Genomic DNA, 25,722 nt, shown 5'->3' on the forward strand with positions numbered 1-25,722 from the left:
CCATATCCAATCATCTCCTTTTCTCACAGTTCTGGACATTTGGTGTTGTAATTATCCTGAATCCAGTGCATACACTCTATTTTTTTCACCTTTCATTTTCATTCATATTCAATGTCTTTCTCCTTTAAAAAAAGGCAAAAAAAAAACCTTCCCTCCCTCCTTTCCTTCCTCTCTTCCTCCTCCCCTCCCTCCCTCCCTCCCCCCCCCCCCCCCCCCCCCTCCCCCCCCTTCCTTCCTTCCTCCTCCCCCCCCCTCCTCCTCCTCCTCCTCCTCTCTTTTTATTTGTAATAAGAAATCAATGCCCTTGTTTTTTGTATTCACTAGGTTAGCATACATTTTATTTTGCTTACTTAATATCCACTTTGATATTACTGCTTTGGCAAATTGTTCACGTGTGTTGACCAAAGGAGCTACAGAAAGGTGGGCCAGGAGAGCTGATTAATGGAATCACATCTGAAAGGCTAAGTAAGGGCAGACATTACTGCCACTGTGGACTAAATAAAGCCTGGGGGGCACAGCACGGTGGGCATGGGTTCAGGCACTCCTGTCATGTGCACGCTAAGCCTTTCATGAGAATCTGAAGGCCTAAAATGAACCAATTTGGGAAATGGCACACTCTCAGTACCAGACTTGGATGCATAAGTTAACAGATTTCAAAGCTTTTACGGTATACTTTCATATACTTAGTTGCAAAAAGAGACATATAAGTACACATATGTAATAGGTTGATTACTTAAAATAAGCAGTGCCATTTTTATTAATAAAAGTAAACTGCTGATATTGATTAGATATTTACCATGTTAGCCACTGTGATAAGTGCTTTATAAAGATTATGCCCTTTAACTTCACAAAAACATCTATGTTCAGAGCCACAATAAATCTATGGCCAGAGCCACAATCTTGTTATATAAGAAGTTTGGAAAATAATATACATTTTAAGTACCAAAATACCATGTGTTAGATTTTCCTGTAGCATACAGCTTCCCAGTTTATGAATACGTGTTTCTTAAGAATGGACTCAACTGCTTGCACCTTGACCATGATTCAGCATGAGTTCTGTCCATCCCGAACTTTAAATCTCCAGCCTTCCCAATTCCTAAATCACCTCAAGTCTGAGTGGGTCCATTGGGGGCACTTTGCTATTCATACTGAGAATTTATAAGAATGCTGAGGAACATCTTTTCTTATATTACTATTCATTTCTCAATTCACTTGACTAAAAAGCAATCAGGAAGGTCTTGTAGGCATTCATGCCACATTACTCTCCTGTAAAATTTCAGGGTCCACACATGCGCATGCCTCAACTGATTCCCTTCTCTTTGGGGGGGCACCTTTATATTTGTCAAAGTCTCTGGTTGAAATACAATATGCTGAGCTTTTCCTAGAGATTAGGCCCAGATACTTACTTGAGTACTTTGTTCTTGGCTAAACCACAGAGAATGATGAGTTTTATGGTTTAAAGCTATGGATGACTTCTGAACATGAAAACGAGGAAAAGACTAGTAATTTGTCTTTACTTCTCTATTAAGATCATTAGACATTCTTGGATGTCTCCTTGACAATAAAATGATCATCTTTCATTTCAATTTACTGCACTGCCCTAACATCATAGTTTGGTAGCAAATGGTCCCTGCCAGATGCTGCAAACTTACTTTTTCACAGTGTGCGGGTCATCCTGGGAGCCTATGTGCTTTGACAGCTGCAAGACCTACTTTGTCCAAGCACAAGTGTCACTGACCCCTCTTCCCTTTTTTGGAAAGACTCCAATGTCTTTTTCCCAAAATTCTTTACTTGGATGCAAACTTACTTTCTCCAAGCTTCCACACACATTACATTGTGAGCAAATCACTTGCTTTTTAATGACATGACAGGGATTATATAGCACTTCATGTGCACAGCTTTTCATCAGAAGTATTTAATTTCTAATTTCCTTCTCTTCCTAGCCTTTAATGCTGATTCCAAAACAGTGTCTGCAACCTCACGGAACTGCAGTTGTATTTCGTGAGGTCTGAACACAGTCTGATCTGGGTTAATGAACAGTCTCCACAGCCAGGTGACTAAAGTGTGTCAGTTGTAACACAAGTATGGCCCTAGCTCAATTCAAGGGTAATGATGGCGCTAAAAGTGCAGCTGTTTACAACACCAATTTCAGGGGTCCCAGAAGCAAAACCGGATTGTCATTTCCAGTTCCCTGTCCTTGGAGACCCAAGTGCAATGAATACAAATGTGTCACACGTGCTGTGAGAAGTCCTGCACTTTGATCTCTGCATTTTGTTGTTTCTGCAGTCGCCTCTGAGCTTAGGTTTCTGCTTCTATGGAATTAGTTCATTTTGGTAACCTCTTCAGTCGCCTACAGGTGTGTTACTTCACATTAAGTTTAATCAGATCATAAAACATTCCCTTTATCTTACTCTTTTTGAGACTCTTTCCTCAAAACTTGTCTGTAAAATTATTATTTTAGAGAGTTGTTTTAAAAATAAAGTCATAATAATTATTTCTGTGTAGCTTTATTTATGTGTAATTTTATATCTTTCATATTCATTGTATAGTATATGTTTCTTTGACTTTTTAATTTCTGTTTTAATAATTAAGTAATTTTTTCTATCATCTACAGACATAATATTTGAGTACTAAAATTTATTTTTATTTTTAAAATTAACAAAGAATTGCAATAGCTTAATATAATTTTCTCTAAATTAAGTAGAGTGATGTTTTCCATCTGACATACATTATTTGCTCACCTCATATACTTTAATATATTTTCTTACTTTTAATTCTCTTCATCTCAAATTCAATAACCAACTAAAAAGAATAAAATTTAAATTATTTTGTTGCATAAAATTCCACAAAAGAATCACTCAACAGCATGGTTTGGTTTGTTCCTTAAGATTATATACAGATTTTTTAAATTTTTCATTTCACTTCAGCTTTTTCATCAATGGAACATAAGCATTAACTCAATGCAGTGCATCTTTGTGTAATTTACAAAATAACCACTTTTGACCTTATTAAAAAGGAAATAACCAGGTTACGAATTTAAATTATGCTTCATTTTAACTGAAACCTGTGTTTTATTTTTGAGTACCTTAGATTATTCTAAAGCATATAATCCAAGTACTTAATTTTGAGGAGGGGTAGACCAAATAATCTTTTATTATTTTCTTATCTGTAAGCACATGATTCTGATTTCTGGTTTGTGCCTTTGAAAATAAGTGCACATTGTGTTGTAAGGTTCTTATTTTTAATTTTTTATCCTCACCTAAGAACAAGCTTATTGATTTTAAAGAGAGGAGAAGTAAAGGAAGAAGAAACAGAGAGAAATATTGATGTGAAAGACACATTGCTTTGATCATTTGCCTCTTATACGCTCGGCCAGGGCATGTGTAGTTAAGTTTTTTGTTTTCCAAAAAAGGGTGCTTTCCATCACCACCATGATTCTTGTTTGCCTTCTCTTTCCCCTCACATACTCATTTTAAACAGATGAAACTACAGCACTTACCCTGTGCCGGTCCCATCTTTGTCTCTTTGGTGTGGTGGGGGTAGAGAGCATAACTGCCTCTAGATCAAGGCCCCCATGTGGAGAACTGTATTTAAGCTGCAGTATTCAAGGAATGACCCCCAAGCTGGCTCACCTATAGGCAGTGGAAGCAATGCATTCAAATTTGCAAACTGGTATCTCTTAGGTTTCTCTCCATTAGTGAGAGGGAACTCAAGACTTGGAAAATTTTAACTTAAGGTAAAAAGTTGTAAGTCTAGCAAGTAATGTGTATGTTAAAGCTTTTGTTTGAGAAACTACAAATAAGGCCCATCCTGGCTCCTGGGAAAACGGCCGACCTCCTGGGGCACTGCTAGAGATTACCTCCTGACAAGTTGGAGGCATCCAGGCCTTTGTGTTCTAGAGAGAGCAGATGACCACACTCCTCTGGACACCTAACTGCCCAGGACAGGAATGTGGCAGCTTCTGAATCTCAAAGCCTTCAGTTCCTCAACGCTGCCTCAATTCCTCTCCCTGACCCCAAAGCTTGGTCGGAAGTCAATGACGGGTAAGACCCCTCACAGCAGGGGGCCAATCTAAGCCAGACTTGATCACTTGGGAGGCCTTCATGGAAGGACTCAGAGGGCTGCAACAAAGAGCAATGGACTCTTGCCCTCCACCTTTGACATAGCCCGAGTCCCCATATTCTCTGGGAGAAGCGCTTCCTGGCTCTAATCCTCTTAAGCCTGAATATCTGTTAGGGAGAGGTGCAGCTCCTTGCCTTGCTAGACTGTGTCCTGGGGAAAAATCTGGCATCACAAAGACTTGCTGATAAACCTGTGAAATCTGTTCTGCTAAGAGTGCTTTCTATTTCTCCCATCCCAGCCTCCCCCGCCCCGTGCTCTCCACCTCCCTCCCATTTCCACCCCCCTTAGTTTTCATCCCTATGTCCTTCCTATTTGTTCCTCTGAATCTCTCCCCCTTTTTCCCCTTAAATTCCCTTCCCTCTCCCCTCTGGTCACTGTCCCCTTGTTCTCTATTTCAGTGTCTTTTTTTTTTTTTCTGCTTGCTTGTTTGTTTTGTTGTTTAGCTTCCTGTTAAAGGTGAGATCATAATGGTATTTGTCTTTCAACACCTGGCCTATTTCACTCAGCATAATGCTTTCCAGCTCCATCCATGTTGTTGCAAAGGGTAGTAGCTCCTTCTTTCTCTCTGCTGCATAGAATTCCATTGTGTATATGTACCATTGAAAAATAACTAAATAAAATTAAAAAAACCCAACAGCTACCATTACACTTAATGATGAAAGACTAAACACCCTCTATAAATCATGAACAAAGTAAGGATACTGATTCTTTACCACTTGTATTCAACATTGTATTGGAAGTTTTAGCTATTTCAATAAGCAGAGAAAAATAATAAATTGCACCCAGACTGAAAAGGAGGAGGTAAAAACAAAAAAGAAAGTTATTAAACTGTGAATTTAATTTTGTTTGCAATGGTCAGTCCTTTGTGTTAATTTCGCTAGGCTATACTATTCAGTTATTTAATGAAACACTAATCTAAATATTACTGTGAAGGCATTTTTAAATGTGGTTAAAACCTACAATTAATTGACTTTAAATAAAGGAGATAACCTTTGATAGTGAAAAAAAAAGAGTGCTTTCATTCATATGATAAGAGTCCAAGAGGAAATGAGCATGTCTCCCACAGTTTCTGCAACTCTCTTCCTGACAGACACTCACTCAAACTCTGAAGCCCTCAGATTTCTTTGAAATGTTATCTACTGTTTGATCCTTGCCACCCTGTATTCCTGTGTATTACAACCCAATAAAATGCTATGGAAGAGGGTGCTCGTGGCCTTTTTCTCCTCAGAGAAACTGGCCACTACTGGCCTTTGTCTCCCCTGCGAAACTGGCCACAGCCCACTCCTCCATCCCAAACAGATCTTAGCATCTCTTGGCCATATTTATTCATTCACATGTATCCATGGCACCAGGGGGACTCGTGGAGAAGTCGCCCCCCACCTGAGGGTGGTTTTTTTTTTTTTTTTTTTTTGCACATCACAACAGCAATAAATGTAGAATTGGGATTCATAGTCAGGCACAACTCTTGCTCTTAAACATGACCATATCCTGAACATAAGTTGAGCAGGTATATCTTTAATTCAAACTCTATAATTATGTCATATTTTGTTAAAGAAAATAATGTTTTCAAAACACGAGGCAGTTTTAAGCAGGAAACAACACCTAAATAAGAATTTTGCATTTCCATTATAATTAAAATTATAGTTTGAAAGTGTGAAGGGGGACTCAAATTTGAAATAGGATGTTGAAAATCAAGTTCTACTATTTAACTTAACACAACAAAATAGCCTTTCATTTGATTTGGTAGTAATGGGAAATATTACTCCACAGTATACTTTAATTTGCAACTTGTTTCTTGAGAATTCATAAAAGTGTGTGGCATCTTACTATCTGAATAGTGTAGAAAAACAATATAATCCTATTGCCTACATCTGCTTACAGGTTACCTTCATCTAGTCCTCTTTTGTCTCCAGTGCAGTCTGATTTGTGCTTTCAAAGGCAGAAATATACAAATGAGTTGATATCATGTCAATTTCAGTAAAAAAATATAGTATACTTTATTAAATTGTCTATCTGTAGAGAATAGATCTAAAGAACAAGGAATTTTAGAAAATAAATATTATTTCAATTTTAGTTTGGTTGAAGGAAATGAGAAGATGATGTATAAATTATGGTTATTTAAGTATTTCTGTTCAAATCTTCACTTAATGCATGTAAATATATATCATGTGCATGAACTTTTTACAGGGGTTGGCTGAGTAGGTTTACAGTTGTGAGTCACATTTTTGAGTTAATAAAGGTATTGTAATAATCATAACCTGTATTCTTTTTCCATATGAACAACTGTAAACCTACTTTTGCTCACTTCTGAGTATTGAGGGTTGCTTGCTTTTTCATTTAAAGGAAGATGCCAGGTAAATGATAACAGACTTATTTTTGTTGTATTAAACTTGGCAGATTTATGCTGTCTGTCACCAATTTGTTGGCCTGGTGATCCAAAGTCGATTTACTCTCACACTGTTCAGAATTACCCATTAGTAAACAGGAAGGGGCACCTGGACAAAAGCATCAATAGTTTCTTTCTGACTGAAGCCTAAAGCCTGATACTCTGGACTTCCAATGTGGTGATAGCAAAGGTCAGGTGAATGAAAATACCTGTGTTGATTGACCATGGGAAAATCTTTTCAGATGTTTCTGGAGACAACCTGGAATATATGACCAAAGTAAATAAACAATTTAAGTTCCATATCTCTATGAAGACCACATTGTTTTTTTTCTACAGTTGCTACTTAGTCCTCCAAATTATAGTCCAACTGTGGATTCATCTTTCTATGCTAAGAATATACAAAGGCCCTCAGCTCAGATACAGCCATTCCCCAAATGTCAAAACACTACATTTACACTTGTATAATAATAATTTTAGAGCCCTGATTATTATTAGTGTTACATTCAGATATTAGTCCTGGTTTGACAAGCTTATTAAAGTTTTCCTGTTTCCATTGTCAATGGTTTATTAATGCACAACACAGAAACTTTCTGATGTAGGTATTGTCAGTAGAATAGATCAGTGCTTTGTTTTGCAACTTCCTACTTAACTCCCATCACTTTTCTAGCAGCACGTAGGCTTTTAGTTTAATATTCATATTTATTTATAGGTTTACTGATAACATGTGGGGAATTTCAATAAATCAACGGAATTAATTATGTTCATAGCTGAATGGATGCTCTGTACTTTATGGCTCAATTAATTTAGCAACTCCATGTTTCAGGATAATCTTAAATGAAAGACAATTCAGTCAAAATCATATTATATATTCAAATAAATGGCTATTTGGTAACTTTTATTTTTTACATTTTGGCTATTTTTAAAACAAAAAAACACCTCAAAGTTTAGCTGTTATTGAGGTAGTAATACTAAGTTGAAAGGGAAAAAAGGCAGGTGTCTACAATTGGGATGGAGGGAATCAAAATTTCTTTACAACATATTTCAGCTAAAGAAGAGGTAAGGTCCTAACAGTCAGACCATTTGTGAAACTGAATAGCTAAGTTCATGTTGCAAAACTTTAAATTATGATACTATTCCTAGATATTTAGAAGGTATTCTTTCTTAAAATAGTGCATAGTTATTATTTTGAGCAGATGAGTTAACATTTGTGGAGCACTTGTACTATGTAAAGCACGTTATTATCACATTCCCATTTTATAGGTAATGCACTAGGCCCAGGTGCAGTGAGTAATGTACTTTACCACGGAGAGGATAACAAGTGCTATAACCAATTATAACATAGCCTATTATTATAAAGATTCTATTTAAACAAAATCATAAAACATACATTTCTATACATACCTTTAAATCCTATGACCAACATATTTTTATGGAAGGTTTTCATTATATTTAATCATGTGTTGTAGACCTCTCTGCCTAGTTTTAGGAATTGTATCTTTACCCCTTGTGGCTAAGGGCGAGAGACAACTGCTGGAATGCCAGCCACAGGAGACAAAGCCTGCCTCTGGTAGCAAACGCTGCCTCAGTTCCTCTCCCTGCCCCCAGAACTTGGTCAGAAGTCAATGACAGGTAAGAGCTCACAGCGGGGGGCAACCTAAGCCAGACTCGATCACCTGGGAGGCCTTCATGGAAGGACTCAGGGGGCTGCAATAGAGAGAAATGGACTCTTGCCCCCCGCCCCCCACCACCACCTGGCCGGCTTTGTCAAAGCCCGAGTGCCCATGTTCTCTGGGAGAAGTGCTTCCTGGCTCTAATCCTCTTAAGCCTGAATACCCGTTGGGGAGGGGTGCAGCTCCTTGCCTGGCCAGAGCATGCCCTGGGGAAAAATCTGGCATCACAAAGACTTGCTGATAAACCTGTGAAATCTGCTCTAAGAGTGCTTTTATTCACATGATAAGGGTCGGAGAGGAAATGAGTATGTCTCCCAAAGTTTCTGCAACTCTCTTCCTGACAGACACTGACTCAGATCTCTTTGTAATGTTATGTACTGTTTGATCCTTGCTGCCCTGTATTCCTGTGTATTACAACCCAATAAAAGGCTATGGAAGAGGGTGCTCGTGGCCTTTTTCTCTTCGGAGAAACTGGCCGCTGCTGGCCTTTGTCTTCCCTGAGAAACCGGCCATGCCTCCATCCCCAAACAGATCTCATCTTGTCTCAGCTATATTTACTCATTCACTCATGTGTGTGGCACCGGGGGGACCTCACGAAAGTAGTCGCCCCCACAATCATGGAAATAAAATATTAATTTATTTATTACCAAACTGTCAGATTTTAAAAATACATTGTTTGACTTGCTCCATGACAACAGACATAATTCAGTAAAATAGGTTGTAATAATTTGGATAAATATAAAAAATACTGGGCTAAACTAATGTTTAACTTCATAATGGCCTAAAACACAGTGTCCACAAGGCATATTTTTTCTTGAGTTAAATTTAGTGCAATTTTAACACAACTAAAAAAGAAGATGAAGAATATTGGAAAATAAAAAATGTAATTTTATAAGATTGTATAAATAGTTAAAAATCTAATATATATAACTTTTTTGAATTACAGACGTTTCTAAGCGAAAGATACCTGAGATATTCCAAAAAAGAAAATGATAAAATTGTCAACTCTAACACCTTCAAAATGCTTTAAATTTATGTAAATGGAAATACATAAATATAAACAATTAAAATTGAAGTGCATATTTTCAAAATATTGGCAAATTTTAAAATGACATAACTCAAGTTTCTATTTAAAAAAAAACATATATTCCATTAAAAAGCATTTTATTAATTTCTTGACAAGCGCCAATACAGCTATGAAAAAGAACCATCAAAAATCAACAAGAGCCCTGACTCATGGTTCACTTGGCGGGGCATCATCTCACAAAGTGAAGGGTCGATAGCTGAATTCCCCGTCAGGGCGCATGCCTGGGTTACAGGTTCAGTCCCCACTCTGGGCACTTTCCCTGGTCAGGGTGCATAGGAGAGGCACCTGATTGATGTTTCTCTCATCACATCAATGTTTCTCTTCTTCTCTTCCCCCTCCCTCTTCTTCTCTCTAAGCCTAAATAAATAAAATTTAAATTAAAAAAAATAAGAGTCACTATGAACACTCACAGTAGCATGGCCTGAGGCAGGGTTTCTAAAGGTTGCTCAGGAAGAATATCTGGAATTCTTTCAAAACAGGCAAGATTCAAATGTGTTCATTAATAAAAGAGAAAGAACGTTTTATCCAAGATTACTTGTTAAAAATAATTTAAAATATATATTATCTGCAGCACCTTTATTTTTTTATTTTTTATTTATTGCTGTTCACTTACAGTTGTCCTGCCTTTCCCCCCATTGCTCACCACTCCCCTGCCCCCCCACTCCCATAGTCAATTACCCCATTGTCCGTGCCCATGGATCCTCTATTTGTGTTCTTTCTTTATTCCTTCCCTTTCTTTACCCCATTATTTCCTCCCCCATCCCCTCTGGTCAAGTGTCAATTTGTTCCTTATTTGCATGTCTCTGGTTTTGTTTTGCTCATTTGTTTGTTTTATTGATTAGGTTCCACTTATAGGTGAGATCATATGGTATTTGTTTTTCACACCTGGCTTATTTCACCTAGCATAATGCTCTCCATTTACATCCATCCACAAAGGATAGGAGCTCCTTTCTTTCTGCTGTGTAGTATTTTGTTGTGTTAATATACCACCGTTTTTTGATGCACTCATTTACTGATGGGCACTTACACTGTTTCCAGCACTTGGCTATTGTAAATAACACTGCTATGAACATGGGGGTGCACATGTTCTTTTGAATTTGTGATTCAAGATTCTTAGGGTATAGTCTTAGCAGTGGGATTATGGATCAAAAAAACAGTCCCATTTTTAGTCTTTTGAAGAAACTCCACACTGTTTTTCATAGTGGCTACACCAGTCTACATTCCCACCAACAGTGCACTAGGGTTCCCTTTTCTCCACAACCTCACCAGCACTTGTTTGTTGATTTATTAAGCACGCAGCACCTTTAAATGGATGGTTTTAAATGAAGGTAATTCTCCACTTAATCACAAAAATTGTGGTTGATTAAATGAATAATTACAATATTTAACTGGGAAATAGCCTGATACATTGGAAAAATGAAATATCCATTCAGGGCAGTGAGTCTGGCAATGAGTTTATTTTTCTAAGTGCTGGATATGGGTGATCACCTGAAATAGTTGAGAAACAATTTTGAGGGATGAAAAATGTAAGCACCTAGAAAGGTATAATGATACCTACTAAGAAATAGTTAATACTGGCTATGTTGAAAATTTACATACTGGCTATATTTGGCTGATTGATTTATTTTACATGTTTACTCTTTATTAGGAAACTCAGATTTCACCAAGGCACAATTTAACACAAAATTTGATGCTTTTATGCCCTGATGAGTTTGAGCTGTGTATTTTGGACCAGCTTTACCACCTGCATAGAGAATAACTGTTGAGAAGGTTGGTTATAGAAGATCCACGGAGGAGGAGACATAACTCTAACCATGCAGAGTATCCTAAAGATTACTAAACTTCACACGGGGAGAAGAAAAAAGAATGTCATCAAGCAACCTCAGCACTGTCTGATATTTTCAGATCATTGTATCTGTAAGGAAGAGAGGATGCCAAGGGCACTTGCAGGGGATGGATTCAGGGTGTTGTGGGGCAGAGGTTTCTTGAAGTATATTAAGCCATCAAGATATTGGAACAACTAGATTCTAGTTCTCTTTCACTACCTACCCATATGAAGTTTATCAAGTTACTTGAATTTTCCAAGTATCACTTCTAAAATCCAAGATTAAATAATTAAATGATCTTTCAAGTTTAACACTTTGAGAATTCTACCATTTTAAAATTCTAATTTTTTCATGTGTTTATGTTTTCTTTATAGAAAGCTGATTTTCTGAATATAATAGCTAGTAACAACTAGGTAGAACTTTTTTGCTTATCCTGTGGATGTATTTCATTTTAATATTATCTTCATTCACAATTCTCAGAACTTTTCCCATATTCCTTCTTTCAGTAGATATTGAACCACAGATTTTATAAATGAACCAGCACAATCTTCCCCCTCCCTCAACAACACACATACATTCACACAGAGTAGAAAGTTATTTTGGCTGTATGGTACACATAGCAACTAACAAAAGTGTAAATAAATATACGTCCACATAAAAACTCAGGCTTTTGAAAAAATGATTTAAAATAGGCATATTTAGTGGTCAATAAGATACTGTGTAAGTTTTTTTAAAAAATATACTCAACAACTATTAGATTTGGAGTAAAAAGAAGGCTGAACTTTTGTCTTAGGATGAATTTTTTATCTAAATAAGTGTAAAAGTTTTTTTTTGAATTTTTAATATAGTAGTAAATTTACTTTTTTCTTTGAATAGTTGTAAGCATTGCATCCATTGACAAAGGAAAAAAAACTATTCAATCTATTTAAAAGTATTTGTATTGTCACGCTGGTCCATCAAATTTGATTGTTATCCAACCAGGTAATAGAACTAAGTGTCGCCTTTAAGTGGGATAGTTTTTAGTGTCTCTGAAATCAAATTAATTTTTTCCTGAAAAATAAAATTTTTTATTTACATAGATGGATCCTACTAACACTGGATGATGTGAATAAAGACACTTTTAGTTCATACTATGGACTAGATAATGCTTTACCAATTAGATCAATTTTGACAAATTTTATTTGATACTCTGACATAGAAGTTTAGTTTATGACAATTTTGTATGTATAGATGGGTCTATTTATGAACAAATATCTATATGTGAAGCATACTTGTCATACCTATAATTTTATATTATAATTACAAAGTGCTACATATATAAGGGTTGTTCTAACAAGTAGATAATATTTGGAAACAGTGTAACAATTTTGTAAAATAATGTATATAAATTACAGTATGTCAGAATTTCCTTGACAAGTGGCTATAATACCAAATAGATATATAGGACTGCTGTTTCTACAGTGACAGCATATACTTACAGAACCAAAAGAAAAAAAAGATGTCAACATTGGAAAGGAAGAAGTATAATTGTCACCGTTTTCAGATGGCATGATATAATATATATATAGATAAACCTGAAGACTCCCCCCAAAAGTTCCCTGTAGAAGTAAAGTAATAAATAAATTCAGGAGATTTCTAGACTACAAAATCAATATACAGAAAATGTGCCATTATATACATAAATAATGAACTATCAAAAAATGCTAAAAAGTTAATCTCATTTACAATTGCATCAAAATAAATAAAATGCCTATAAATAAATTTAACCAAGGAAGTGAAAGACCTATGCACTGAAAATTATAACATTGTTGAAATAAAGAAAACACAAATAAATGGGAAGATATTCTATATTCATGGATTAGAAGAATTAACATTGTTAAAATGTCCATACTACCCTAAAGGATCTACAGATTCAGTGTAATTCTTATCAAAATAACAATGTCATTTTCACAAAGCTACAATAAATAATTAAAAAATTTGGATGGCACCCTAAAGACCCCAAAATGACAAAGCAATCTTAAGAAAGAAGAATAACTTCAGCAGTATCACACCACTTAATTTAAAACTATATTATAAAGCTCTGCTCATTAAAACAGTATGGTATTGGCATAAAAAAAGAGATAAAAATCAAGGGAACAAAATAGAAAACTCAGAAATAAACCTGCACAGTTAATTTATGTACAGGTTTACTTGTATGTGCAGGTTAATATACACATAGTTAATTTATGACCAAAAACCAAAGACCACATTGAAAAAGGAGAATCTCTACAATAAATAGTGTTGGAAAAAGTGAATGGTCACATGAAAAAGAATGCAACTAGGCCTGTCTTTCACCATACACAAAATTAACTCAAAATAGATTAAAGATTTAAATGTAAGACCTGAAACTACAAAATTGTTAGAAGAAAACATAGCAATAATCTCCTTGACATAGGTCTTAGTTTTTTGCTTATTTGCTTGTTTTCACTATTTTTTAAAAATATAATTTTAAAATCAAGAGAAACAAAAGCAAAAATACATGGTAATACATAAAACTGAAAAGTTTCTAAACAGTGAAGAAAATCATTAAGAAAACAAAAAGTGGCCTGATGAAATAGGAGAAGATATTTGCAAATAACATATCTGATAAGGGTTTAATATGTAAAATACATAAAGAGCTCACACAACTCAACAAAAAAACAACCTGATTAAAGAATGGTCAGAAGATCTGAATAGACCCCTTTTTAAAGAAGACATACACATGGCCAAATAGCACATGAAAAGATGTTCAACATCATTAAGTATGATCACCACACTGTTGTCCATGTTCATGAGTCCTTTCTGTTTTGCTTGATCCCTCCACAACTGGACACCTTCCCCCAGAGCTGTCAGCCTCCTTTCTCTGAGCCTGTCTCTGTTTTGCATATTAGTTCAGTTTGTCCATTAGATTCCACATATGGGTGAGATCATATGGTATTTGTTTTTCTCTGACTGGCTTATTTCACTTAGCATAACAATCTCCACATCCATCCACACTGTTGCAAAAGGGGAAGATGTTGCGTCTGTCTAATTCTTCATTAATATTTTACATGGAGAGACTCATATGTTGAATGATGAATGCATAATGGAAAATAAAACAATTCTTGCCAATTTTGTTTTTCCAGTTAGTGACTTTAATTCCAGAATAAAGGTTTCTTCGTTGGAAGGTGTAGGTGTTATACATAAATCATTTTTATCACAATGAGGTTTTAGTCCTTCTCTCTTTAGCGAGGTATGTCAACACCATTCTCTTCAATCAAAATTGTTTCACTAGTATGCTACTGCCTTTATTTATAAGTTTGTAGAGTTTATGCTCAGTAAGAGTTGTTGGTGGATTTCTTAATCTATAGCTTCTACCTCTAAACGAGAAAGCACAATGAGGTATCACAGGTATCACAATGCATTGCATTGCGTAGATGTCAACGCTTAGAATTATGTGTTCCTTCTAATGATGCTATGTTGAGGAAATAGAATGTAAAGTATTATTCTGATCCTGTTAATTTGGCATGGTGCATAATGAAGAAAAATAGAACAAAACAAAGCAAAATGTCGTAGTTGTTTGGAGATATGTTGCTGGAGCCCTACTACAGAATTGTAACAAAGAATACTGAGAGAGAGAACTAGAGGATATTTGGGGGCCTGCTCTCATATCCTTTATTTGTTTCTTCTCCAGTTCTATGTTTTAATTAAAAGAATAAATTGAAACAGCCTGAATCTTTTAACACCAAGTTCTCAAGAGATGTTACGTAGCCAACTGGGTTAAGAATCAGGCATCTGCAACATGATTTTCAGCCAACAGTCAATGACTAGCACTCTGGCCCTGAATAATTCTCATAATATCTTTGTAATAGTTTCAACACTGGCAAAGTAAAATGGCAAGTTTGTCAGCTCAGAATTTCACTCACCAGAAATAAGATGTCTCTAGAGGCTCAGGGCCAGTGGCTATTGGATTCACTTGAAACCCAGTACTACAAAGGAATAAAAGTTGACAGATTTGATAGTTTACTTCAAATAATTAGGACTTTATTAATATATAAGAGAAAATAGAAACATTTGATCAATGAATAATGAACATGCAATATCTAGTTTGCACACTAGACTTCTATGCATATATGGCCAATACAATAATCATTGTGGCTGACCATCTCATTGACAGGTTTCGCTTTCATTCACTGATTTCCATGCAGTCAGTTTGTGAAATTTGTATTTTCATGTGTGAATGTGGCTTAAAGCATTGGGTTAGATTTTAATTCAGACAATTAATAGTCTTTCATAAAATTGTGTTGCAGACATATTTTCTTTAATGGATTCAGGGGTCCATAACAAATAAAACCACCAATTAAAAAAATAAACATTATCAAAATATAGTAGAGAAAATTTGATAGATAAAAGCAACAAAGTATTCCCATTTGTGTCCAGCAAGACATGTAAGCAAATACCATGGAAATCAATGCTTTTAAGCAGTCGAGTTATTTTGTTACAAAGACATTAGTATCCATTTCCTTCCAAACCTGCAGGACATGCAGACCTTGAGTTTCTTCCATTGTGTTCTTGGCTAGGAGAATGAGAAGGGTATTATTAGTGTCATGTGGTTATTCATTTGACTGTTGTTTTTTCATTTGCATCTTTATTTATTTATTGGTCTATAAGATCCCTGTGAATTAGTGTCGTTTCTTTAACTGAGGGCCTGGTATTGAGTACTCTGTTTGGTTAACCTATGAAAATAGGCTGAGAAGAATTTGCGTAGATGAATCCCTTAATTCATGTTGCTTAAACACGCATTCAGCAATAATATAGCTTAGGAAGAACAGTACAAAATTGTATTGAAACAGATTTTCTGCCTTAAAATTAAAACTCTTTTATACCCTTTTATAGGATAAAGTGGATGGGAAGAGAGTGAAAGGTAATATTACCTGTACACTTACAATGAAACAGGCTTATCATAATATCAATAAAACAGAAGCACAAAAGTTTCCTATATGATGAACAAAATGGATAGTGAAAACAATCCTACCAAGCTAGATTTTTTTGCAATTGTATATATATTTTGCAGTCTAATGATTTTGTATTTAATAAGTTAATAAAGCTGTTTTGAATGTATATTAATAATTTAAATATATCATTAAAAATACATAAACAATCTTTCTCACCAAGGTTTATCTAAGCAAATAATTCTTTTAAAACTGCATTACATGATAATAATGTTCTGACAAAATTCTTGCAGAAAACACACCTAAAATGAATCTTCTGTTCTTTTCATTATTTTTTACTTTAGAGATGATCAAGAAATTAAAAACACTTATGAAATCTTCTACATATAGAATTCTTATATGTTTAGTTCATTTTGCACTAAACACATGGCATACACTGCTAATTTGAAAGACTTTTTTCAATTTAAAAAATATTTTAACAATGACTTTATGGAAATACATGCTTTCCTTTCAAAATCATTATTTCTGTGATAATTAGTAAGATAGTTTATAATGTTTAAAGAAATAGCCATTACAAGTAAAACTGACAAGCAACTTGACAGCAGAAATTTAGAAAAATCGCACCTAAACTAATGGGATTAGCAGAGACCATAGAGAGTCCCTGTTCACTAACATAATTCAATATATTTAAACAGGAGACAAGTATACTTTAATCCAGCAGACAGGTGGAAGTTTATATTCTACACATCACTGCACAAATTTATGAAAAATAAACACCATGCAAGTGTGGTCAACATATGTACAGGATCTAGGGAAAGAGGTATTAATTCATATTATCACCCAAACTTCTCATAAATATTTGGTGATGAATACATACATTTTTCACTTAAGTAAAATAATTAAAGTGCTGCTGACATCCATGCTAACAAAAAAAGGTTTAGGCAGGTCCTTTGCCCACTTTTTCATAGGGTTGTTTGTTTTTTTGTGTGTTGAGTTTCGTAAGTTCCTCATATATTTTGGATAGTAACCCCTTACCAGATGCATCGGCAAATATGTTCTCCCATTCTGTGGGTTGATTGTCTTTTTATTTTGTTGATGTTTACTTATGCTGTGCAAAAACTTTTTAGTTTGATGTAGTTCCACTTGTTTATTTATTTTTGTTTGTTTTCCTTGCTTGGGAAGATATATCTGATAAAATATTGCTGTGAATAAAATCCTATATTTTGCTGCCTATATTCTCTCCTACAGTTTTTATGGTTTTGAATCTAACATTTAAGTATTTGATCCATTTTAAATTTATTCTTGTGTGTGATGTGAGAAGGTAGTCTAGTTTCATTTTTCCGCATGTATCTGTCCAATTTTCCCAACACCATTTATTGAATAAAGTATCTTTAACCCATTGTGTGTGCTTGCTTCCTCTGTTCAATATTTATTGACTATAGGGTTGTGGGTTTATTTCTGGACTCTCTGTTCCATTGATCTCTGTGTCTATTTTTATGCCAAAGCCATGCTGTTTTGATTACTATGGCCTTGTAGTATAACTTGATAGTAGGTAGTGTGATTACTCTAACACTGTCCTTCTTTGTCAGGATTGCTGTTACTATGCAGGGCCTACAGATGGCCAAGAGACACAAGAAAAGATGTTCAACATCACTAATCATCAGAGAAAAGCAAATAAAAACCACAACGAGCACCATCTTACACTTGTCAAAATGCCCATCATCAATAAATCAACAAACAGCAAGTGCTGGTGAGGATGCGGAGAAAAGGGAACACTTTTACACTGTTGGTGGGAATGCAGACTTGTGCAGCCACTGTGGAAAGCAGTACGGAGATACATCAAAAAATTGAAGACGGATTTGCATTTTAACCCAGCAGTTTCACTTCTGGGAATAAAAGGAAACCCAAAACACTAATTTCAAAGAACATAAGCACCCATATATTCCTTGTGGCACTATGCCCAATCACCAAGATAAAGAAGTAGCCTAAGTTTTCATTAGTAGATAAGTGGATAAAACAGCTATGGGACATTTACAACATGGAATACTTCTCAGCTGTAAAAAAAAAGAAGAAGAAAATTTACCCCTTTAAACAGTGTGGATGGACATGGAGAACACTATGCTAAGTGAAATAAGCCAGTCAGATAAAGACAAATACCATATGATTTCACTTTTAAGATGAATCTAATGAACAAACAGAACTAACAAGGACAATAGAGACAGACTCATAGATGGAGAGCAGATGAAAGCTAAGGTGAAAGCCATGTTAGGGGTGGAGGAATTGAGCAAAAAAGGAAAAGGACTCATGGACATGGACAGCAGTGAGGTGATTGCAGAGGGGAGGGAGGCGTAAGGGAACTAAATGTTTACAGGAAAAATACAATAAAGATTAAATCATACACACACAAAAAGAAAAAAAGAAAAAGAAAAAAAGGTATAATCAATGATAATTAAATAGTCCTGATAATTTCTCTTGGCATCAGAGAAACTAACACATTCCTAGATTATTTAATATAACATCTGATTTTCTTTACAATTTGGAGAAATATAAATCTTTTAATGTTCTTCAAAGTATTGCTAACAATTCTCTTTAGGAATTAATTTTAAAAATAAAAGAGAAGAAATAAAGTTAAATATGCATTATAGCATGATCTCAGACAATGAGCAAATTGGGTTTTTAAAAGATTTATCACATTAAAACTGAATAATTTTTATGAAATTACTAAATATTTACACTAGCATATCTTGAAATTATTAAAGTGTCAAATGTAATGTTAGACATAACATTACACAAAATTTATTCAACTTCGATGGAACATGAACACTTTAAAAATGAATGACTGGTAAATGGCATAATGTCTAATGATAAATAACAATGCATTAAATTTATGAAAATGCCTCTAGCTGAGTGTCAAGGATTCTGTAATGGTTTCAGGTACATTAAAAGTTTCCATATCCTCCAGAAAAGAATTAACAAAATCATAATTACAAACAAATGGCAAACTTTCAACATCATGAGTTTTTCTTAGTGTACCATGTAAAAAGATAGAATTCATAAAATGTTTGGATATATTCAGGTTTACATAATTTAATTCATGATTTATCTCTTTTTTTCTTTCTCTTCTTTTAGACCTTTACAGGTATCAGGAAAACTCTTTGCCATTTTACTTTTCATTAAAATGCACAAAGGAAATATTACAATAAGCTGACATCATAACCCCTTTTACCAATAAGAACTTCAATATAAATAATTATAATTTTAATCCAATTGCTTATTTTGCATTAGTGTCAGGGAAAAAAACATATAACAGATAAAAATATTATTATAAATCTACTTTTATATTTTAGAAAATAACTATACTCATACCTGCATATAAATTATGGCTAACATCTATGACTAGTTTGAAAAAATATTGTATTAGAAAAATATTTTTTCACTATCAAAGAGTAAATATTATTGAGTGACAAATATCATGCCCTCTTTATTTCTTTAACATTTTTCTTTTCAATTGTTTTGTTTAAAATATTACTTTTTATGTCACAAAAATAACTGTATTTATTGCATTGAATTTTTAAAGAGTTTTGTTTTCTGTACCTTTGAATCTCTTTCTCTCATTTTTGGTTTTCTTTTTCATGAGTGGTACTGTTATCGTCATTATCCCTACTTTAGAGTTATTTTTAAATTTATTTTGTTGCACTTTCACTAAATTATTTATAAAACATATTGTCTGAACATGTATATCCCCACCGTAGTTTATCTGTTGAGCCCCGTCCTGCACTGTGATGGTGTTAGGACCGGGGCTTTGGGTATGTAATCAGGGTTAGATGATCAGGGTTAGAGAAGGTCCTAAGGGTGGAGCTCTCCTGAATGGGATTGTGTCTTCATAAGAGTCAGTAAAGAGCATGCTTGCTCTCAGTTCTCTGCCTTGTGAGGACGGTGAGGAACTGAAAGTCTGCAACCAGAAAGAACTCAACCATGCTGACACATTGATCTCAGGTTTACAGCCTCTAGAACTGTGAGAAGTAAGCTCTTGTTGTTTATTAGTTATGCAGTCTATGGTACTTATATCAGCCTGAATTAAGACAGTGTTGTGCATTTGGTTTCAATATAGTATTTATAAAATGTACTTTTAAAACTTTAACAAAATTGTTAATCACTGCTCTAGTTTTATCCCTCTTGCTTTGATACTTAATGTTATTATCTTTCAGTTTTAATATTTTGAAATTTCCAGCGTGGTTTACTTTGTAATGCTTGAGCTGTATTGGGCTTCATTAGAAATATCAAAACAGTTATCATTTATATTTTTATGTTTATTTATAATTAGCTACATACTTAGATGCCTTTCAAAAATCATGCATCTTGCTGATATTACTGATTCTTTCAATTCTTTCAAAATTTGAGACTTATTTGTGTCTATATCATCAATTAAATAAATGTGTGTACATAAAAATAAACTTTATCAAATATATATATTTATTCAGTTAACTTTTATTTACATAATCTTGATCTCTAATGTTTTCTAGTTGAACTCCGTGTAGCTTTTCACTACTATGTCCGTAGAAAATTCAGCCCATTCAAATTTAGAAAGAGAAACATAAATGATTATTTAATCATATCTGAGGAGAAGGAGGAGGAAGAAAAAGGAGATCACAGACTTCCACCTGGGCCTAGAGCGGCTCTTGAAGTAGTGGAGGGGGGAGGGCAGTCGGGGACCACGTTCAATAGAGTCCTCCGGCTGTATCATGGCAACCCAGAACCCCCCTTCCCAAGAGTATGAAAGTGATGATGACCGTTAGGAAGTGTTGGATTTAACTGAGTAGACAAGAAGACAGCACTGGTGGAACTGTGGTTTTGGCCACTGGTCCTATGGTAGAAAAACACTCATTAGCCACCCATATTGTAATGGCTGAGTGACTGGCTGGTGTGCAGGATTTTTGTTTCAGCAAGTAGGAAAACTTGCAGCAACTGCAGTAGGTGGTTGCTTTCTTCTCCTTCAGATTGCTAGACACAGCTGCTATGTGCAGATTGACTGGAAGAAAGTTGAAAAAGATGCGAACAAAGCAAAAAGACAGATTAAGAAATGAGCAAATAAGGCAGCACCTGAAATCAACAACATAATTGAAGAAGCAACAGAATTTGTCAAACACAACATTGTGATATCCGGCAAATTTGTGGGAGGCTTTTTGTTGGGGCTTGCATCTTAAGGATGTGAATATTCTGGCACAGAAGAGACACCTGTGAGAAAAGCAGTGGTGATGACAGGATGGTCTCTCAACACTACATGCCCCCAGGCTGTCCAAGGTGACAAGAAACAACTAGCTAATCGATATGAAACTCTAGCATATTGTCATCCGAAGGCTGGCAAACTAGTATCTGCTGTAAAACAATCTATATGGTATTTCTACAGTAGTATTCCTGAGGAGAACATGGCTTCCATTTATTTAAATCAGATGTTCTTCATTGTGCTTTATAATATAGAGCCAATAAATACAACTTTGTATTACAGCTGCAACATTAGGGCTTTTAAAAAAAATAATGTTGGCAATAAACTGAAGAACTGTAATGCTCTTTTGTAGAAGGATTTAGAAATAGTAGATTTATTAAAAATGTTAAACAGATTAAACGCCAATTTTTAAGTTGTTTTTTTCTGCAAATCTTACTTTGCTTATATAATAACTGTAGTAAACAATTTCTGGGAAGGGTGTTCTAAGGAAACATTACATGATTAAGGCTCTTTGTCTTTCTTTGATATTTATAATTGTAAAAATATATATCTCATATGTAAGCTTATAATATTTATTTAGTTACGTATTTATGAACGCATGTATTTATTTATCTTGGAAGCCTGGCAGAGATAATTATTTTGAGGGTACATACGGTTGGTTCACAGCTTTACTTTATTAACTTTGAGTGAACCTCCTTTCTCAATTCTAAAGTTCTAATTATTATTTTGGCCTCTTCCCCAAATGGTAAAAAATACCTTAAAATACTCAGTAGTACAGTATGAGTTTACGGTGAAGAACCATGTTCTTCTACATAATTAAGAAATTATAACTTAGAACTGTCTCCTTGATATATGCTGACATATAACTACCAAGACTTTCAAACTTTTCATAGCATCCTGTTGGTTGAACACGAGGCCATTTATCTTGATTCTTAGGGCTGACATCACACTCCCTCTGAGGCTCTTTTGCCAAGTAAAGCTTTCTATATTGTTCTGTCCACAGAGTTCTAGACTGGAATTGGGGGAAACATCAAAACAACGTGTTAGAGTCTTCAGATCGGAAAGACTGCAGATATTTAGACTATTTCCTTTCGGTAGCAAGTCCTCCAAAGTATATTTTGTGTATTGTAAAAATGCATTTGATACTTTTGAGATTGACGTTCAATCTGTGTGCTTTCATTATCACGAGATTCCTGGAAATTGAATGTGAGATTGATCTTCATGTTCTTTCTTTACTCTCATTAGTGCCTCAGATACAATGCTAAATAAAATTCAGACTTTCTTTAAAAAAATCATATCTTATGATTTACAATACTGTATTTTTTCTCTTTCTTTTTCCCTTTTCTTTCCTTCACAACCTTTTTCCAAGTTTTGATGTATTCCTTTTGTTCTTTTTTCTTTTTTAAAGATTTTATTTATTTATCTTTAGAGGAGAAGGGAAGGAGAGAGGGAGAGAAATATCAATGTGTGGTTGTCTCTCGTGGGTCCCCTGCTGGGAACTGGCCTGAAACCCAGGCATGTGCCCTGACTGGGAATTGAACCACTATCCTTTGGTTCACAGGCCCACACTCAATCCAATGAGCTATGCCAGCCAGGGCCTTTTTGTTCTTTTTTAAAAGAATATATTTAATTGATTATACTACTACAGTTGCCCCATTTTTTTTATCTCCTTTATATCCCTCTGCCTTGTACCACCACCACCTTACCATCATTCCCCCACCTTAGTTCATGTCCATGAGTCATACATATAAGTTTTTTGTCTTCTCCATTTCCCATACTATTCTTAACCTCCCCCTGTCTATTTTGTGCCTACCATTTATACTTCTTATTCCTGTAACTTTCCCCCCATTCTCCCTCCTCCCTCTCCCCACTGATAACCCTCCAGGTGATTTCTATTTCTGTAATTCTGTTTCTGTTCTAGTTGTTTGCTTAGTTTGTTTTTGTTTATATGTTTTATTTTGTTTTTTTTTTTTAGGTTCAGTTGTTGGTAGTTGTGAGTTGGTTGTCATTTTACTCTTTGTATTTTTTATCTTCTTTTTCTTTGATAAGTCCCTTTAGCATTTCATATAATAAGGGCTTGGTGATGATGAACTCCTTTAACTTGACCTTATCTGGGAAGCACTTTATCTGCCCTTCCAATTTAAATGAAAGCTTTGCTGGATAAAATATTCTTGGGTGTAGGTCCTTGCCTTTCATGACTTCAAATATTTCATTCTAGCTTCTTCTTGACTGCAAGGTTTATTTTGAGAAATCAGCTGATAGTCCTATGGGAACTTCTTTGTAGATAACTATCTCCTTTTCTCTTGCTTCTTTTATGATTCTCTCCTTCATTTTAATCTTGGGTGATGTAATTATGATGTGCCTTGGTGTTTCCTTCTTGGGTCCAACTTCTTTGGGACTCTGTGAGCTTCCTGGACTTCCTGGAAGTCTAGTTCCTTTACCAGATCAGGAAAGTGCTCCTTCATTATGTTTTCAAATAAGTTTTCAATTTCTTTCTGTTTTTCTTCTGGCACCTCTATGATTTGAATGCTAAAATGTTTAAAGATGTCCTGGAGGTTCCTAAGCCTCTCCTTATTTTTTAGAATTCTTGTTTCTTCATTTTGTTCCTGTTGGATGTTTATTTCTCCCTTCTGCTTCAAACTCTTGATTTTAATCCCAGTTTCTTTCCCTTCACTGTTGGTTCCCTATACATTTTCCTTTATTTCACTTGTCATAGCCTTCACTTTTTCCTATATTGTGCAACTATACTCAACCATTTTTGTGAGCATCCTGATTGCCAGTGTTTTGAACTCTGCATCTGATACGTTGACTGTCTTTTCATCACTTAGTTGTATTTTTTCTGGAGCTTTGACCTGTTCTTTCATTTGGGCCATATATATATTTTTCTTTATCTCAGCATACCTATTATGTAGAAGGGGCGGAGTCTTAAGTGCTCACCAGGGTGGAGCAACCCATGTTGCTGCATTGTGGTGCTGTATGTGGGAGAGGGGTCCAAGAAGGAACAATGCTGCTTGCTTAGTGCTTGGCTGACTTTAAGTCACTTCCTTTGCTACCCACAAGCAAATTGGGCCCCTCTGGTGCTAATTCCTGGGGGGATGGGTTTGTATACATTCTAGGACCTTGTGAGTCTCTCCAAGGAACTCTCCTGCGAGGCTGGGCATTTCTCCTGCTGCTCAGCCCCCACGGGTTTATTCAGTCAGAGGTTTTGAGGCTTTATTTCCCTGAGCTGGAACCCTGGGTTGTGAGGCCTGTCTTGCTCCCCACCTGTTCCTCCCAGTTTATCCACACAGAAATGTGGGACTGCTCGCTCTGCCAGCTGCCACCTCACTCTCCCTGGTCCTCCAGCTGCCCCCTTGCCAGGAGTCCCCCCTACCCTTGCTGCTTGTCTCCTGCCCTCCTACCAGTCTGGATGAATTTTTCCTCTTTAACTCCTGGATTGACAGACTTCCATACAGTTCAATTTTCTGGCAGTTCTGGGTATTTTTGTTTTTAAATTTGTTGTTCTTCTTTTGGTTGTGTGAGGAGGCAAGGTGTGTCTTCTTCATATGCTTTCATCTTGGCTGGAAGTCTCCTTTTAGTCTTATTTTTTGTTTAAGATTCTACAACGGGAAGGAAAGAAGTCAGGCCTGTAGTGTTTTGCTTGGCTAGAAATGGTTAGGGAGTAATACTAATAACAAGACCTCTTAAAAATACTTACTGTCTTTCTAAAAAGAAACTAATACATTTCATACCTATGAATTATTTTAAACCTAGGCCACTTATTGTAAAAAGAAACTAAAGAAAAAATTTTTTTAAGTTTATAGATTAATAATGGGGTTTATCTGGATGAATAATGGAGGATAATTATATAAGCTATAAAATAATTGTACATGAAATCAATATGATCCATAAATGAAATGGCACATTCTATAAGTAATTTCTCCACATTAGTTGGTTTGAATGACCATTGTATAATAAATCCAATTTAGAATGCATTCTAATTATGGAGAAGAAGCCTTTAGGAAGAGATTTGTCTGATCCTGGACTTATCCAAAGAAAAAAAAGTTTTTTCTATTTCTTGCAATTCTCGGTAATTTTTAAATAATTAGTATTCTTTAAATCATTTAGTAAGAGCTATATGGTTCTTGTGAATCAGATTAGAAAGTTGGACTCTGCATTACCAGGAATTCTGATGAATATTTCTGGCAATACTTACCTTCCAAATCTTAACCACCATAATAGGATATCTCTGTTCCTTTTCTTTTTTAAAAATATTTTTTAAATTTTATTTTTTAGAGAGAGAGGAAGGTAGGGAGAAAGAAAGGGAGAGAAACACAATGTGTGGTTGCCTCTCACATGGCCCCCAATGGGGACCTGGCCTGAAGCCCAGGCATGTGCCCTGACTGTGAATCTAAGCAGCAACCCTTTAGTTTGTTGGCTGGCACCCAACCCACTGAGCCACACCAGCCAAGGCAGAAT

The 25,722-nt window shown here is 35.2% G+C and overlaps 1 pseudogene; it reads left to right on the forward strand.

Moving 5' to 3' along the window:
• Positions 1-20,782: 20,782 nt before the first annotated feature.
• Positions 20,783-21,244, forward strand: LOC119058411 (FUN14 domain-containing protein 1-like; annotated as a pseudogene).
• The last annotated feature ends 4,478 nt before the right edge of the window (positions 21,245-25,722 follow it).

Source organism: Artibeus jamaicensis, unplaced genomic scaffold (genome assembly GCF_021234435.1).
Source record: "Artibeus jamaicensis isolate MK-2021 breed Jamaican fruit bat unplaced genomic scaffold, CSHL_Jam_final scaffold_286, whole genome shotgun sequence".
Lineage (NCBI taxonomy): Eukaryota > Metazoa > Chordata > Mammalia > Chiroptera > Phyllostomidae > Artibeus > Artibeus jamaicensis.